This window comes from Aotus nancymaae, unplaced genomic scaffold (assembly GCF_030222135.1).
Source record: "Aotus nancymaae isolate 86718 unplaced genomic scaffold, 86718_ANA_hifiasm-v0.15.2.pri h1tg000077l, whole genome shotgun sequence".
NCBI classification, from domain to species: Eukaryota; Metazoa; Chordata; class Mammalia; order Primates; family Aotidae; genus Aotus; species Aotus nancymaae.
Window position 1 is genome coordinate 20,080,268 of NW_026988492.1, and position 18,608 is coordinate 20,098,875.

At 43.0% G+C, this 18,608-nt stretch overlaps 1 protein-coding gene and 1 pseudogene across 3 annotated transcripts in view; both read left to right on the forward strand.

Moving 5' to 3' along the window:
* The window catches only part of FRMD4A (FERM domain containing 4A), a 679,421-nt gene that overhangs the window by 177,783 nt on the left and 483,030 nt on the right, over positions 1-18,608 (forward strand). The gene's annotated exons all lie outside the window — the stretch shown is intronic.
* On the forward strand, positions 9,703-10,579 carry LOC105719757 (ferritin heavy chain-like; annotated as a pseudogene).

Sequence of the window (18,608 nt, forward strand, 5' to 3'; positions counted from 1 at the left end):
AGGACCTGCATAAGAATTTTTATTTTATAACACAAGAATCTATTTGTTTATGTATGTATGTATGTATGTATGTATGTATGTATGTATGTATTTGGAGACAGGGGCTTGCTCTGTCTCCCAGGCTGGAGTGCAGTGGTACCATCATAGCTCACTGTAGCCTCCAACTCCTGAGCTCAAGTGATCCTCCTGCCTCAGGCTCCTAAGTAGCTGGGACTACAGACGTGTGCTACCACACCTGACTACATTTTTAAAAATACGTTTTTCTAGAGATGAGATCTCACTGGGTTGCCCAGGCTGGTCTCAAATTCCTGACTAGCAAGTGATCCTCCTGCTTGCAAGGAGGATCCTCCTCCCAAAGTGCTGGGATGACAGGTATGAGGACACCACACCCAGTCCACAGTAATCTTAAAGACACAAAGAGTAGCAGAGGATTGGGGACCACATGATGACTACTTCATAGTTGAGTCCTGGCCCAGGATTGTTTTGTCTGACATGTTTCTTTCAGACCAACAAAGACTAAAGATTTACTTAATAACAAATGATGGGGTTCTGCCAAATGTAAGCTAAGGGCCTCTCCCTGTATTGTTCAAGGTTTGCAGAAGGTTGAGTAGAGACAAAAATGATAGGAGAAATGACTCCTCATCTTTGTTCACGGGGTAACATATACATGCCAAACTCAAAAGAACCCACAGAAGAGGAGTCAGAAACGTATTCACGCTGAGAGCTGCAATTTTGTTTCAGCCAAAAAAACCAATACCAGGGTAAAGCAATAAATTTGAACTTTATTACTTTTATGTATTTTTAGATTTAATTTAAAATTTTGTTTGACTTTCTAGTTACATAAGAACTCCTCAGCATGAGGAGATTGTATTTTTAATTGTTTTAGCCATATTTAAGGAATGAAAGTTAAGATAAAAATAAGTGAAGACAGCACTGGGGGTCCAGAAGTAGGTTGTTTTTTGAAAGTAATCCATAAATCATACATTTAAAGTGAAATCAAACCTCTCCATATAGCTGAGGCCCAGCTGGAACATTTAAATAAGGCTTTCTAAAATCTCAATGATATCAAAAAATGGAAACAGACAGACTTGCAATGCTAATCTTGATGACAAGGGGGTAATTCTCTCATCTTCAGCTTTGGGTCCTCATCTGGTCTACCATTTGCCCCCTTTCTTGGTCTTCAACACCTGCAGGTCCCTCAAAGCTGATGCGAGTTTTCAAAATCCATACCCTAGACCTTGAAGTCAAGAGAAAGACAGAACCTCCCTTCCCTAACCTATCAGGGGGTCATTGCCAGATACTTTCCAGTCAAGTATTTCAAACACAGATGGTTTAAGACAGAGAATGGGTCACCCAGGTTCTGGAATAGCTCAGAGGCCAAGCAGGGGATGGTGAGGTGACAGCAGGAGGCTGCAACCTCATCAGGGCTGCAGGGACACAGCCAGGAGAGGAGGCTACCGGAGGGTAGAGGCAGAGCCATCTGCCAGGAGCGAGAATTACAGCAGGGACTATTCCATCTGTGCCTGTATAGTTAGGGAAAAAAGATTGATTGATTAATAATGTCTGGGAGGGAAGGCAACACTGTGAGAAGGAACAAGAAGGTTCTCTCTTATTCTGCCCTCCAACCTTCTTGCCAGTGCTTCCCAGTGCCAAAGGTGATTGGACAGAGAACCTGGGGAGTGCACTTCCTGTGATGCAGAGCAGAGCTGGCAGCAGGCACATGGAGACAAGCCTCCCATGCTCGGTTTTCTTTTTGCCTGACCCTCCACTCCTCTTAGACGATTCATGCTGGGAATGATCGTCTATAGATGACTCCATACTCTATACACTGGTCTAGCCTCATCCTACAGCAGGAAAGGCAAATAGGATTCCAGTTTTATACCAGTTCTGACTGGTTGCTGTGGTTGCTTGGAGCCCCGTGCCGAGGTTCCTGTGGCTCCATCTGTGTGTGTGTGTAGTCAGGAAAGCATGATATATTGATTAATAATGTCTGCTGTGAGTACAGAAGGGGAGTATAGGCATCATTGGTCATAGACCATCCCTGTATCCCGGTTTCATCAGAAAAATCATACAGAAGGCAACACAAAAGTTAGCATCCATGTGGAGCAGGTGTGAACCTTAATGTATCTGCAAACCTGGGTGTGCAACAATCTCAATATCTTTATTTTATTAAACTGAATTCATTTGAGTCTAAGCCCTCAACTCTCTAGATGGGCAGGGATTTCAATCTTGTCACTCTTTATTTTCATGGAAAATGGAAAAAGCCCTCTGCACTGCAACACCTCGTTGTCCCTGTTGAAAGCTCATTGGAAAGACCACAGTAGAGCAGTAGGGCAGCTTTCAGCCTCCCTGCCTTGTGTGGAGTCCATGAGTCTCTACCAAGGCCTGGGGCTCTAGTGCTCAGGACCCAGCATTCCCAGGAGCCCCCTGGGATCTTGCCTCCTTCCTGGGGCTCTGCCAGAGGCTAGGGTAAAGATTGCTACTGCTCTTGAATGCCTGGGCTCCCCATCTTCCCAACTGGGGGAGTCTCTCTTCTCTGCATTTTTTTTTTTTTCTTTTCAGAGGCAAGGTCTTGTTCTGTCATCTAGGCTGGAGTGCAGTGGTGCAATCATAGCTCACTGCAGCCTCAACTTCCTAGGCTCCAGCAATCCTCCCTCCTCAGCCTCCTGAGTAGGTGGGACTACAGACACATACCACCACACCCAGCTAATTAAAAAAATTTTGTTAGTGGAGACAGGGTCTCGCTATGTTGCCCAGGCTTGTTTTGAACTCCTGGCCTCAAGTGATCCTCCCATCTCGGCCTCCCAAAGTGGTGAGATTACAGGGGTGAGCCACTGCACCCGGCTTCTCTCCCATTCTTAATGCACAGGCATCACAATGGAGGTGAGAATGAGGATATTGGTTCTCTGTTGTCCTCTGGGTCAGTGCAACCAACATGCCAATGAGATAATTAATTTTAATTTTATACTTACAGAGTAACTGTCTTTAGACTTTTCCAGTAGAACTACACAAACATATCCTGGTTTAGCTATGTATTTATTTATTTTCCAGCAAATTGTAGTATATTGAGACAGCTGACATGAACCCATTACATCACCCTCCCTTCATGCTGTGTGAAGTCCCCTCCCCTCTCTGTCCTCTCCCCCAGGAAGCCTGGCAACATCTTTTGAACAAGTTTGGTTCTCAGAAATCGAAACTGGGGTAGAAAGTGTCCTGCAAGCAGTTTCTGCCTTTGGGCTGAAGTGGGAACTCTTCTTAAGTGAAGGGCACAGGGGCCTGCTGCCCTTGAAAAACAAAGGAGAGAAACAGGGAGAAAATAAATTAATTAAACATCTCCAAAACTTAGCCTACAGCATTTCTGAGAAATGTTCCCTGGGAATGGAAGGGAGGAAGGCGGAAAGGGCTGCACGAGGGAAGGGTTGCTCTCATTGCAGAAGGTTCTGGTTTTTCATATATATATATATATATACACACACACAGACACACACACACACATACACATATATGTGTATATTGAATATTGAGATTACAGAGGGTGAGCCACCGTATCCAGCTTCTCTATTCTTATAATAAGCAAGTACATGTACCCTCTGAATCTAAAATAATATATATTATATAATATAGAGATATATTGTATATGAAATATATAGTAAATATATTATGTATTATATTATGTATAATATATATTAAATATAATCTACATTATATATTATATATTGTAATATATAACATATTATATTATATTCTTACCAGACTCAGGAGGGATCAGTAAATAGGAACTACTCTAGCTTCCTTTTGGAGCTTGGAATCGAGAAGTTAAGGAATTTTAGTAACCTAAATCTTAGCCTGTGAGCACATGTACAATCCCTAGGCATGTGACAAATCCACTACTTAGGATATTAGATATGATGCTAATAATATATATTTATATATATGAAGTATTCATATATATCATATATATTATTTTAGATTCAGATGGTATAAGCACTTGCTTATTACATCGGTATTGCATGTATAAAGTGGGGGATTAGACTCCTAGTGTACCCATCACTCAAATATTAGACACTGTACCTAGTAGGTAATTTTTCAACCCTCTCCTCTCCTGTCCTGCTCCCTTTGGAATCACCAGAATCTGTTCTCTTCATCTTTATGTTCATGTGTACCCTTTATCTAGCTCCCACTTAAAAGTGAGAACATGCAATATTTTATTTTGTGCTCCCTGTTAGTTCACTTAAGATAATGGCCTCCAACTCCATCCATGTTGCTGCAAAGAACATGATTTCACTTTTTTGTGGCTGCATAGTATTCCATGGTGTATGTGTACCACGTTTTCTTTATCAAATCAACCATTGGTGAATGCTTGGGTTGGTTCCATGGCTTTGCCATTGTAAATGGTGTTGAGAGAAACATATGAGTGCCTATGTCTTTTTGATATAATGATTTATTTTCCTTCGGGTAAATACCCATTCTGGGGTTGTTGTCCCTGCAGTGGCTAGACACCCTACCAGACTCAGGAGGGATCGGTAAATAGGAACTACTGCAACTTCCTTTGGAAGCTTGGAATCAAGAAGTCAAGGAATTTTAATAACCTCAATCTTGGCCAGGGATGGTGGCTCATGCCTGTAATCCCAGCACTTTGGGAGGCCAAGGCAGGCAGATCACAAAGTCAAGAGATTGAGACCATCCTGACCAACATGGTGAAACCCTGTCTCTACTAAAAAATACAAAAATTAGCTGGGTGTGGTGGGGTGCGCCTGTAGTCCCAGCTACTTGGGAGCCTGAGGCAGGAGCATTGCTTGAACCCGGTTGCAGGGAGCCGAGCTCGTGCCATTGCACTCCAGCCTGGCGCCTGGTGACAGAGCAAGACTCTGTCTCAAAAAAATAAATAAATAACCTCAATCTTAGCCTCTGAGCACCTGTACAATAGCTAGGCATGTGACAAATCCAATACTTAGGATATTAGATAAGATGCTAAAAACTGCGATTTCTCCAGAAAAAGCCCATAGTCTGCAAATTCCTTCATCTTTCCATGAATGAATATGAAATTGGTAACCTGCCTTGGTGGAGTAATTTCTAAAAGCACTGATGTGTTTTCACCTGTTTCCTTAGCTAATGTTATTGGGAGAGGAGCAGGGAGGAAAATGGAAATGTGTGGTTGGGGGTTCCTGGCTCTGAGCGTGTTTCCTAGGAAACCACATGGGATTGAGTGCAGTGGGCTCTCTGAAGGGTGAGAGGAGGGAGAAATATGAAAGTGAATATGCACAGAGAAAGAAAAAAATAAATCACTGGCAGAGCCCCTAGGTCTTTAATTAATAAAGAAAATACTGCATTCTGAGTGAAATCTTTAGGAACTGCTGATGAGGTAGAGGTGGGGTGTGGGGAGACTGGGAGAGGGTAGGGGAAATACAAGCAGATCCATTGGCTGGACAGAAATGAAATCTAGAACAGTTCAGCACCATTATTATGCAAAAAATTAAGCAATGTATAGATGAAATAGTAACATTATCTCCATTTCAGCTTTGCATTATAAATGGAATAACCATCTAATTATCCTCTGAGAATGAAGCCGATATTCCTTATCAGCAGTTCTCAGGCTCTGATTGTTTTAGCAGTGGAGGCCATATATAAACTATGCATTTCTCTATGCAAGCTCTTTCATCTCCTTCCTTTTAGGATCAGTGCTGTGGACTAGTACCTGATATGGTTTTGCTCTGTATCGCCACCCAAATCTCATGTTGAATTGTAATCCCCAGTGTTGAGAGAGGGCTCTGGTGGGAGGTGATTGGATCAGGGGGATGGATTTCCCTTTTGCTGTTCTCGTGAGAGTGAGTGAGTTCTCACGAGATCTGGTTGTTTAAAAGTGTGTAGCACTTCCTCATTCACGCTCTCACCTGCCACTGTGTGAAGATGTGCTTGCTCCCCCTTCACCTTCTGCCACGATTATAAGCTTCCTGAGGCCTCCCCAGCCATGTCTCCTGTACAGCCTGTGAACTATGAGTCAATTAAGCCTGTTTTCTTTGTAAATGACCCAATCTCAGGTAGTTCTTTATAGCAATGTGAGAATGGACTAATATAGGATCTAAAGGAAGGAGAGCGGGCTGGGATGAGGGGTGCCACCTCAGGAAATGAAGCACACGCACCTAACTACCCATATTCACCTCTGATAGTCACAGCTCATCTCCCACTTTTCCTGAGGGTGGGAAATATGGTGTTGATGGACCAATGAACCAACAATGTGTTTAAAATGACAAGCAGTTGCTAGGCGTGGTGGCTTATGCCTGTAATCCCAGTGCTTTGGGAGGCTGAGGCAGGAGGACCACTGGAACCCAGGAGTTCCAGGCTGCAGTGAGCTATAACCACACCACTGCACTCTAGCCTGGATGACAGAGCAGGACCCCATCTCTACAAAAAATACAAAAACTACCCAGGAATGTTGGCACATACCTCTAGTTCCATCTACTTTGGAGGCTGAGGCAGGTGGATCATTTGAACCCAGGAGTTTCAGACCACAGTGAGCTATGATCATGCCACTGAACTCCAGCCTGGGTGACTGGGTGGGACCTTGTCTCTAAAAATAAATACATAAATAAAAGATGAGCAGGGAGTATTTAAAAGACATTTCATCAATCCCACTACATATTTCTATGTCTCCAGTGTAACTAATATTTAGATATTAGGCATATTACAGGAGGCATCTGGTTTTCTGATGAATCTTAAAACTTACAGGGGGCATGGGTTTTCTATGCAAGCAGTGGTCTATGAAAGTATATATTTGGACTGTAAACAGGTGCAGCCCAGAAAGTTTTAAGAATTTGGCATGTGGTTCATTCATTATGTTTATGAGTTCCTAGAAACATCCTTATCAATATTTTGTTATTTCTGTGCTCTGGTGTGTGAATTAGGTTTGTTTTCGGTGATGTGTATATAATTACATATTATAGCTCATTTGTAATTACAAGTGTATGAGCATTCGCATTTGTCTGGGTATGTATGTATGTGGGAAGTAAAATTTCCATGTAAACCCCTAATAACCTACAAATCACATTAACGCTATAAGGTATTGCCCCAGATCTTAAGTTAAATGTTTCCGGATGTGTAAGTCCTCTGAAACAGGGTGGAGGAGGTTATTCTCATTGTTTCTTAAACAAAAGGGTTTTCTCTTAATTCTTAATCCCTTTGAAAATGTCTGCTCTGTTCATTCACTGTTTCAAAGGCAAGTTCCTGGCTGAGATGATGGTGGCCCTGTTTTAGTCAACCATGTTGAAAGATACAATGGTAGTTTCTATAAAAGAGAAAAGATTTAAACAGTCATGGCGTATAAACTCCATAGAGCTCATTAAACTGGAAACCGAAGGAGGATAATTAAAACACTTTTATTTCCTTTCAACATCAAACTGCATCTTTTGGACTCCAGAATAATAAGAGGGTGTGGGTGCACATCAAATGCTTGGTGGTGGGTCTGAGTTTTCTCCAGCACCTCATGACATTGGACAAATTGCACAATACACGTTAATGGAGGATGTTCCTCTTAAGAGAATGGAAAAGGCCAATGTTACTGAGTTCATTGTCCCAGACAGAGATCTAAGAATATTACTGGAATTGAATCATCCTACAACACCTTGAGGTACAGATTGTTTAATCTACTCCTTAATAGACAAAGAAATAGAGGCACAGAAACATTGAGTGATTGTCCCAAGGTAACATGGAAAGTGGAAGAGCTGGGATTTGAATCTAGGCGGTGTGTGGTTCCAGGGCCCGCTAGCCTAACGGCACTCTACATCAGGGCCCCCAACCCCCGGGGTGCAGAACAGTACTGGTCCATGGTGTGTTAGGAAACAGGCCACACAACAGGAGGGGAGTGGTGGGCAAGGCAGCATTACCACCAAGCTCCAACTCTTGTCAGATCAGCAGTGGCATTAGATTCTCATAGAAGCACAAATCTTAGTGTGAACTGCGCATGCGAGGGATCTAGGTACGCACTCCTTATGAGAATCTAATGCCTGATAATCCGTCACTATCTCCCATCACCCCAAATAGGACCATCTAGTTGCAGGAAAACAAGCTCAGAGCTCCCACTTATTCTACATTATGGTGACTTGTATAATTATTTCCTTATATATTATAATGTAATAATAGAAATAAAGCACACAAGAAAGGTAATGCACCTGAATCATCCTGAAACTATTTCCACCCCCCCCACCCCAGTCCATGGAAAAAATATCTTCCACAAAGCCAGTCCCTGATGCCAAAACGGTCTGGGACCACTGATAAACAGTATCTCTGGCCTGCAGATACCATTTGGGCCCAGCATCTGGAGACAACTGTCCCACTCTTAGGAACATAGTGACTACCGGGGTTGGTTCTGAACTGTCTGACCCCCTCCCTGACCTTCAGACTCTCCCCTGATCTGACTCATCAGCTTTCCTTCTGCTGCAGGTTGGCATAAGAAAAGGAAAATGTGTTCCTTTTTGAAAAGATAATATGCTCTAAGTCCCAAATCTGCAAGATCCAGGCCATCTTTCAATGAACCTGCCCATCTGGCATTGGTGTATTTATTTCTAATTTATACCTTGCATCCAAAAAGGAGCTGGAGCAACTTAGAATAAAGACATGCGTATCTACATTTATTAAAACAAAAATAGAAAGTTCCAAATGTGAGAAGGAAATGAAGCAGATAGATGATATTTACTGTAATTAAGCATTACATTTAGTTATTGCTCTGTCATTTGCCTCAACTGATTATGTGCAGAACTGCATATTTATTTCTAGTCCATCAGTTGACTCATGTGCCTGGCAAGTGCTATGTGCTCTTGGTGAGACAAAGGTACTTAATTCACGATTGTCCCTGTCCCCTAAGCTGACAGTTAGCCTTGGAGAGAGTCTGGCACAGGTTGAGCAATAGCTGAGAACTGGATTCCATGGAACTTAGTTCCGAATTGAGTCATTAGTGTTATAAATAAGGATTCTGAAAGCAAAAAATCAGGCCGTCCTGAGAGAGCAAATCTCTAGACTCATGATTCTAATAGGCATCAGTTTCCTCTTCATATATTGGTTATTGATAATAGCCAGGACAGGGGTCAACAGTTATAAGATGAACAGAGAGCAGATCAAAATGCTAGATATTATTTTGCTGTGTAGTTGTAGTGAATTAAGTTATGCTGTGTTGTGTTGAATTGCGTTGTATCAGAACGTATCATATCCTATCCTATTGTAATGTTTCTGAACTCACACAGCTGTGAGAAGACGGACATCCTGACTATTTTCCACGCTGTGTAGGGATCGCTTGCTCCCTGTAACATTGCTGTCACGTAATCTAGCTGCCACATTCAGTGCAGTAGAGAAATGATGACAAAGACAAAAGCAGACGTTTATTGTAACTTACTATGTGCTACCTTTTAAATATTTCCCATGTATCAACTTCCTTAATCCTTACAGTAGCTCTAAGAGTCCTGTTACTCTCCTCATTACAGAGATGAGGAAATTGAGGCACAGAGATGTTAAGTAATTTCCTCAAGGTTACACAGCCAGTGGAGGACAGAGCTCTTAACCACTTAGCCTTTTGCAATGATTCTTTCATTTCTAGATAATATTGTTAGGAAAACATTTTAAGCTTCATTTGAAATGTGCCTTCAAGTGCCTGTGATCCACTGGTCCTAATTATCATCATTTCAGAACAGACTAGGCACGTTCTTCTAAATGGAAATGGTTGAAACCCTGGATCAGAGATTTACGTCCTTGCTTGGAAGGAAGGTGAACATGGCTAGACGTTCTTCCCCGAGAGTCGCCGCGGACGGAACCCTGCGCTTGTCCCCCACCCGGCAGGCCGCCCGTAGCCAGCCCTCTATCAGCTCCACACCGCGCCTCGGACTGCCCCAAGGCCCCCGCCGCCGCTGGAGCACCACGCAGCCACCGCTGCCGCCACCGCCTCTCCTTAGCCGCTGCCAGGAGGACCGCGTGCCCCTCGCAGGTGCGCCAGAACTACCACCAGGACTCAGAGGCCGCCATCCACCGCCAGATCAGTCTGGAGCGCTGCGCCTCCTGTGTCTACCTGTCCATGTCTTACTACTTGGACCGCGATGACGTGGCTTTGAAGAACTTTGCCAAATACTTTTTTCACCAATCTCATGAGGACAGGGAACATGCCAAGAAACTGATGCAGCTGCAGAACCAACGAGGTGGCCGCGTCTTCCTTCAGGACACCAAGAAACCAGACCGTGACGACTGGGAGAGCGGGCTGAATGCGATGCAGTGTGCATTCCATTTGGAAAAAAATGTGACTCAGTCACTACTGGAACTGCACAAACTGGCCAGTGACAAACATGACCCCCGTTTGTGTGACTTCATTGAGACACATTACCTGAATGAGCAGGTGAAATCAAAGAATTCGGTGCCCACGTGACCAACTTGCACAAGATGGGAGCACCCCAATCTGGCTTGGCAGAATATCTCTTTGACAAGCACACCCTGGGAGACAGTGATAATGAAAGCTAAGCCTTAGGCTGATTTCCCCATAGCCACGGGGTGACTTCCCTGGTCACCAAGGCAGTGCATGCATGTTGGCGTTTCCTTTACCTTTTCTATAAGTTGTACCAAAACATCCACTGAAGTTCTTTGTACCATTCCTTCAAATAAAGAAATTCGGTACCTCCCCCCAAAAAAAGGTGAACATGCCCCCAATTCTCTTGGTCTGTTTCTCTCTCTCTCAGGCAGCATAGTGAAAAATTAAGATCCTGTCTTCCGGGTCTAGGCAGCACAAGTTCAAATCCCAATTTTGCAACCATCAGTTTGGTGACACAGGACATGTTGCTGAACCTCTCTGTGCCTCAGTTTCTATATCCAGTAATAGTAAATATAATTCAACTAGTAATACTGTCTGCAAAATCACGTTTTCATAATTTTAAAATCATTTTTGTATGTAAAACAGAGCCTGGCACAGTAACAATAGATACGTGACTATTGCCCATTCCCCTGCAGCCTGGGCCTATCTTCTGCAAACTTCTTAAAGAGCAGTGCTCAGACATCGTTCTGAGACACTGAGTCTCTTAATGATCTATAAATAGAATGTGTTTTAAAAGTCTGAATTGGTTAATTGTATACATTATCTTGATATGGAGAAGAGAACGATGAGTTTGATCTGGGGGAGGTTAATTAAGTGACTCTTCCAAAGTGATTCAATAAATCAGCGGTAGAGTTAGGATTAGAATTTGAGGTTCCTGGGGCTTTCTTGCTTACTTAGCGATTCTGCTCTGTGCTGTCACCTTCCTTGTGGGTATTACTGATGCCTCCCCGTGTGTCCTTATCTCTCTGTTTGTTCTGCCGTTCTGTTTCTGTGTAAGCTCACGGTAACACCATTCTCCAAGTCACCCAGAGATAGACCTTGAAATGACTTTGGCTTCCTTTATTTTTACTGCCACCACACTCTAATCAACCACCCACAGTTCCACCAGGCATCAGTCAAATGAAGCAGCAGCAGTAGATGGTTTCTGAGGACCTCTCAGTGAAGAGATTGTGTCCACATCTTTGCCTAAAGCCAATCCTTGCTGCCTCCAAAACTCCTCTTGACCCCAAGTCCTTCTCTGTAGTTTTATCATGTCGTCCACTGCTCTTCATCACCTGTCCCAGAACCAACCATCATATGAAGCATCTAGGTGTTTCTGCTTCCAAAGCTACTCCCTATTCGGCTGAAGGCTTGGGAAATCACCATGTCTCTTGCCAGCTCCTGGATGACTATCCCATCTCTACCAGAACAAACTCCCAGATGGCACCCCAGCATGAGAGCACCCTTCTGAGTGACACAGATTGTGCTGAGACAATGATCACACATAGAATAGTGCCACAGACAACAGGTAGAAAAGGGCTGCTGAGACACCCTATTGCCAGTGAGGTGGTTTTGAGCAGAAACTCATCAGCGTCTTTCAATTTCCAATTCATGTAATGAAACTTGTGTATGATGCAGAGCAAAAATAATTATTTGCACTGCTTGAAAGATTCACCTGACCACACTGTAGATTTAAACAACAGCAGCAAACAGGAGTGAGAGAAATAAGAAAGAATTCTTTGGAGATTCCTTTTTTGATTCCTCCTCTCTCCTCCCCTCCCTCTCCCCTTTCTCGCCTCAGAACCAGTTCTCAGAGGGGTTCCTAAAGGCTCAGGTTACTGGTGTGACTGTACTGCAGCTCCGAAGAGTGATGCTGATTTGCATTTTAACACAACCTCCTGTCAAAAATAAAAATGAAACTTCAAGGAAAAAATGTTGAAGGTCAGCCCACAGGTGGGGAGGAATCTGGGGGACACTGATCCCCCCCCAGGAGCGTGTAGCCAGCATTCCCTCTTCAGATCCTCACGTGCGCTGCCCATAGGTTAGCATCGCCCCTGTTTGAGCATTTTATTCTAGCTCTTATAACCTCCCATCCCCGTTGTACTTGCTTAGTGGAAAAGATGCATATATTCAACATTTTGCTCCATTTTTCAATGTATAAATATTTCAATTGTGACAAAATATATTTAACATAAAATTTACCATTGCCTGGGCATGGTGGCTGACACCTGTAATCCCAGCACTTTGGGAGGCTGAGGTGGATCACCTGAGGTCGGGAGTTCAACACCAGCCTGGTCAACATCATGAAACCCCATCTCTACAAAAATTAGCCAGCCGTGGTGGCGAGTGCCTGTAATCCCAGGTACTGAGTGGGCTAAGGCAGGAGAACTACTTGAACCCAGGAGGCGGAACTTGTGGTGAGCTGAGATCAGCGCCATTGCACTGCAGCCTGACTGACAGAACAAGACTCCGTCCAAAAAAAAAAAAAAATACCACTGTAACCATCTCAAGTGCATAATTCAGTGGCATTAAATATGTTCACGTTGTTGTGCTGCTGTTACCTCATCCATCCATTTAGCAAAACTGAAGCTCTGTCCCTGTTAAATAAGAATTCCCAATTCAGTCTCCCCAACCACCATTCAACTTGCTATGTCTATGACTATCACTATAATGATAAACTCATTTAAGAGGAATCATATAGTATTACTTCTTTTGTGACCAGTTTATTTCACTTAGCATGATGTCCTCAACTTTCACCCATGTGGTGCGTGTTTCAGGATTTCCTTCCTTGTTAAGGCTACATAATATTTGATTGTATGCATATACCATGTTTTGTCTATTCGTTCATCCATTGGTGAACACTTGGACTGTTTCCAGTTTTTGGCTATTGCAAATAATGCTGCAATAATGGACGTACAACTCTCTCTTTGACTCCTTGCCTTCAGTTCTTTTGGGTCATGCCCAGAAGTGTAATTGCTGAATCATACGATAACTCTATATTTATCTTTTTGAGAAACCACCATGCTGTTTTCCATAGCAGCTGCGCCATTTTGCATTCCCACCAACAGTGCACAAGGGTTCCAGCTTCTCCACATCCTTGCCAACACTTGTTTTTGTTTTTCATCATAGCCATCCTAATGAGGTGAGGTGGCATCTCACTGTGGGTTTGATTTGCATTTTCCTAATGATTAGTGATGTTGAGTATCTTTTCATGTATTTATTGGCCATTCATATTTCTTCTTTGGAGAAATGTCTATTCAAGTCCTTTGCCCATTTTTAATTGGATTCCATTTTTAGTATATGAATAAAATTGCCTACGCAGCCAATGTGCTGGGAAGATCCAAGTTCAGACATTCTAAAAAGCTTGGGTTTTCATTCTGCCTGTTGAAATACTATCTGGCTCTAAGTACTTCTCTTTACCCATCTGGACTCAGTTTCCCTCATCTATAAATGCCTGCATTGGATTATATAATTTTTCAAGGTCTCTTCCATGTTATAAAGTCCTGGATGGTAATAGTGATTCAAACTTTGGCTTTGGGGTGCTTATTGTGCACTAACTCTTAAAATCCATGTCTTAGCACCAGATTTCCAGTTAAAGATGCAAGCATAGCTCAGTCCTTCTGTTTCTCTTAAATCTTTTAGGGTGTATGATGGATATTTGACAGTATTTAGACTCCAAGAAGCAGTCACCATGAGATTATAACTTTTGAAGGGTCAGCATCTTACTAGATCAAATTTTCTGCTTAAATTGCTCAACGTTTCCCTTAATAGCAGAACAGTACGCTTTACTTAGAAAACCTGTGCTCAACAATTTAGAGACTGTCACCAGAACATGTACATAAATGATGCACACGTATTGAATACCCATGATTGCATGACAGAGAAGAAGCATATTCAGAGAAACAAGAAAACTGGGACTTTCTTAGAAAAAAAATCTTCCTTGTTTGTAGCAGCTTTTTAAAAAAATAAAAAGTTTTTCTAGTTCTTAAAATGTCTTCATCTGTATTAGAGCTTTTGTCATATATTATTGATCCTAATGAAAACCAGTCACTCAAACCCTGCCTTTCTTATGAACCTTTCTTTGTGACAACATAGCCTGTTAGAGCAAATACACATTTCCGGATGCCTAAAGGGAAATGAGATTTTTCAGGCAATCGACTGTTATTGAATTCAGTCACTATGCTAGGCATCAGAGGAGCCAAAGACACAAGCAGCTGTCATCTTGTGGGTGAAACACACATGCATGTGCACACAGACACCCCTAACTCTAAATCAGAAAGACCACATGGTAAGAAGTGCTGGAGAGAAGAAAAAGGAAGTAACTACCAGGTGCAGTGCAAGGAAACATGCAGTTAATTTCACCCCCGGTGAGAAGTGGGTGAGGCTGGAGTGGTCATTGAAGGACAGGGAAAAAGGGCTCTGAGATCTCGCTTAAAGGAGAAATAGGATCTCATTAGGTCTAGGGAGTGGGTCAGGGGGTAGAGAAGGGCGTTGGGGGCAGAAGGTGGAGCAGCGTGGGCTAGGCGCGATGGCTCATGCCTGTAATCCCAGCACTTTGGGAGGCCGAGGCGGATGGATCGTGAGATCAGAATTTCAAGACCAGCCTGACCAATATGGTGAAACCCCATCTCTACCAAAAATACAAAAATGAGCCGGGCATAGTGGCACTCACCTGTAGTCCCAGCTACTCAGGAGGCTGAGGCAGGAGACTCGCTTCAGCCTGGGAGGCAGAGGTTGCAGTGAGCCGAGGTTGCGCCACTGCACTCCAGCCTGGGTGACAGAGCGAGACTCCGTCTCAAAGTAAAACACATGAAATAAAATGCATTTTCTTCCTGCTATCCTGGAGCCTTGAATTTAGGTAGCCTTCAAAATATATGTATGTATGATTTAATGTGAATAATTAAGAATATATAGAATGCATTTGTGAAAGCCCATCTTCCAGTTATAGTGTTTCTAAATTGTCTAGTAGTATGTGGATATATACAAAGGTAAAGAGTTACAGTATATGTAGAAAATTCATAGAGATTAATATTTGAGGGGTTTCTAGAAAGAGAATTGAACCAAATCAGCTGTCCAGGAAGACAAGAGTAATGATATCTCTTACAGGAAACATATTTGGCCAGGTTCTATGACTCATATCTGTAATCTCAACAGTCTGAGAGGCTGAAGTGGGAGGATTGCTTGAGCCCAGGTATTCAAGACTGGCCCAGGCAACATAGTGAGACCCCATCTCTACAAATCATAAAAAAAATCAGCTGAGCATGGCAGCATGCACCTGTGGTCTCAGCAACCTGGGAGGCTGAAGTAGGAGGATTGCCTGAGCCCAGGAGGCCAAGATTGCAGAGAGCCATGGTTGAGCCACCTTACTGCAGCCTTGGTGACAGAATGAGACCTTGTCAAGAAGGAAGGGAGAGAGGAGGGAGGGAGGGAAGGAAGGAGGGAAGACAGGCAAGAAAGCAAGAAAGGAAGGAAGGAAGGGAGGGAGGGAGGGAGGAAAAAACGAATGAAAGAAAGGAAGGAAGAGAAAGCAAGAAAGAAGGGAGGGAAGAGAGAAAGAAAGAAAGGAAGAAAGAAAGAAAAGAAAGAAAGAACAGGAAGAAAGATGTTTTTGATAGAGTTTATAACTTATCTGTTCAATAGAGGTAAGGACATTGCTTAGTTCATAACTTCAGCAACCTTTAGTGTGGACCCTTTAAGAAGTGGAATAATACACTTGACTGAAATACAGACATTGTAAACTAAGTTATACTCATAAGATGCTTCTAGTTTCATAGCCATTATATCTCTGACATCATACCATTGTTATAACCATTGTTTGACTGCCAAATTCCAAAAACATAATTGGCTTTATATGCCATGCATATTTCTTCCTGCTCCTGCTATTTTTATGTAGTAACAGTATAAAAAAGAATGATTACAAAAAATGTTAATAATAGGACGTAGGTGCTTGCCACTCAGAAAGAATGCTACTCATTGCATTAGCACAAGAGCATTGATGTTCCTAGCCATGATGGATCACTTAGAGGTCCAGAGGTCCCAGGGAAGAGGCAAGGGTGGCCAGGCATTCCAGGTTATGGGGACCAGAACACTCACAGGGCTCAAGGACAATGGCTATCTCCAGACCAGTAGAGAAGTGTTCCTGTAGTTTAACAACCTGTCTCAGCAGTTGCACTACCTGAGTAGTACTGATGCTAGCAGTAGGTTCAAATTACTTGGCCTCCAATTTTCTACTGGTCTGTTATCCCAACAGCATTAGAAAATTAGTAAAGCAGGTTGTATTTATTTATTTTGCTATTGCCATCAAACCTTTACTTCATAACTGGAAATAGACCATTGTCTTTGTAGGAAGAGGCTGTAGAGAGGCTTTGTCAACTGGACTCAGTGGCACTCAGCTGCTGCCTCCTGCCCGCCATGTTGTGAGTCCTTGAGAGCAAAGGCAGGTCTTGGTCACCTTGGTGTTTCCGGCGCACATAGAAAATGATCAATAAGTATTTGTGAATGAATAACAAGTTTATTATCAATTTCTTTGTGGTCCAGCACTAGTGAAAAATGCAGCGACCCATTTTCCACTCCCTTTAGGTAAATCTGTTCTAAGCACTTTGGTTTACCTAATGGGATGCCGAGGGAGTCTTTGTATCTAACAACTGCCTTCTTATTGTGAAGAGCAGGCACACACTTGCTTACTGGCAGGGTGATTGCAGAGCAGCTGTGTTCAAAGTATGTTGGGATGCCCGGCTCCCAAATACTTCCCAGAGAAAAAGCACTTGAGGCTTACATAATCTCATCTCATGAAAGTGAAAGAAAGACAGAAGGGGAAGAGGAGAGGCAGGGATAAAAATATGTTTAGATAGAATTAAAATTAAATTAGAACACGGGGGAAGGAGGGCAGGGAATGCCCTTGCATATTGAGAGGTGGGAAAAGCATATATGCAATGGATGGCTAATGAAGAGAGATGATTGCAGGGTATGAACAAGAGAGAGATTCACACAGGGAAACTGGGGTGGGGGAGGTGTTTGCATTCAATGAGAACAGGTTTTCCTGGGCTACATAGCATGAATTTTCATCATGCCTCTCTACCATCTCTACCCAACTTCAATCACTTCACTCATATTAGGCAAACAATTACTTGATGTTGAAATCAGTATGTGCTGATAGCACTCACGTCGGAAGGCAAAATTCAAAGGGTGGGAGTCTCAATGGGAGAGGAAGAAAGAGAGGAAGATGCCGAACTAACTCAAAGCTTTCGGTTCAGTCAAACGTAACATCTTTTTGTCACTCAGCTTCAAAACATACACATTGCCAGGCAGAATTAAAAGCACAGATCAAATATCTCCACTTGCTTGTGTGTAGACTGCAAATCTTGTTTCAGAGTCGGGATGCATCCTTCCACTGGGCAAGCAGGAGTTATTCCTGCAGAGGAGGATGATTTTTAATGAACAAATGTCTAAATTATATGCATCCCATTCCAGTGAAAGGAAAGCAAAGATGAAGTGACAAGACTCCTTTGGAGGTGAGACCTTATGAACATTTGCCCATGTATGCTAGATCACCAGCGATCAGGAAAGCAGGACTCTTGGTGACTTTGCCTCATGGCAGGGCTCTTGTTGAGTTGCAATAATCAGCAAATGACAGTCATTGATGGGGAGCAGGTGCATGATGTGAATCACAAGAAAGTTACCTGGCAGTGACGTGGACAAAAATGTGTATCCACAGGAGGAGTACCATAATTTGGCATTAATTACCTGTGAACTCAAAGTCATTGAGACAGGTCTCGGTCCATTTAGAAAGTTTACTTTGCCAAGGTTAAGGACGCAGCTGTGACACAGCCTCAGAATATCCTGATGATGTGTGCCCAAGGTGGTCGGGGTACAGCTTGCTTTTATGCATTTTAGGAAGACAAGGGACACCAATGGATATGTGTAAGATGTACACTGATGAGTATTAGTTCAGTCAGGAAGGGTGAGACTAGTGGAAGCGAGTGGGCCTGGGCAGGGGTGGGGGTAAGTTCCAGGTTATAGGGAGATAAGAGACACATGATGGCATTCTTTTGGGTCTTTGATCAGCCTTTCACTGAGTACACGGTTTACCTATGAGAGGTGGGTAGAGGAATAGTCACTTCTGCCTTAGTCTGGCTCAGTGAATCTGCCTCTTTACATAAACAATAGGGCAGAGGACGCAATCAGACATGGAATTGTCTCAGGTGAGCAGAGGGATAACTTTCTGTCCCTGTGAAGATAAGCTATCCATTTACAATTCAAGGGCGAAATTTAACAGAACTGTTTTGAGGTT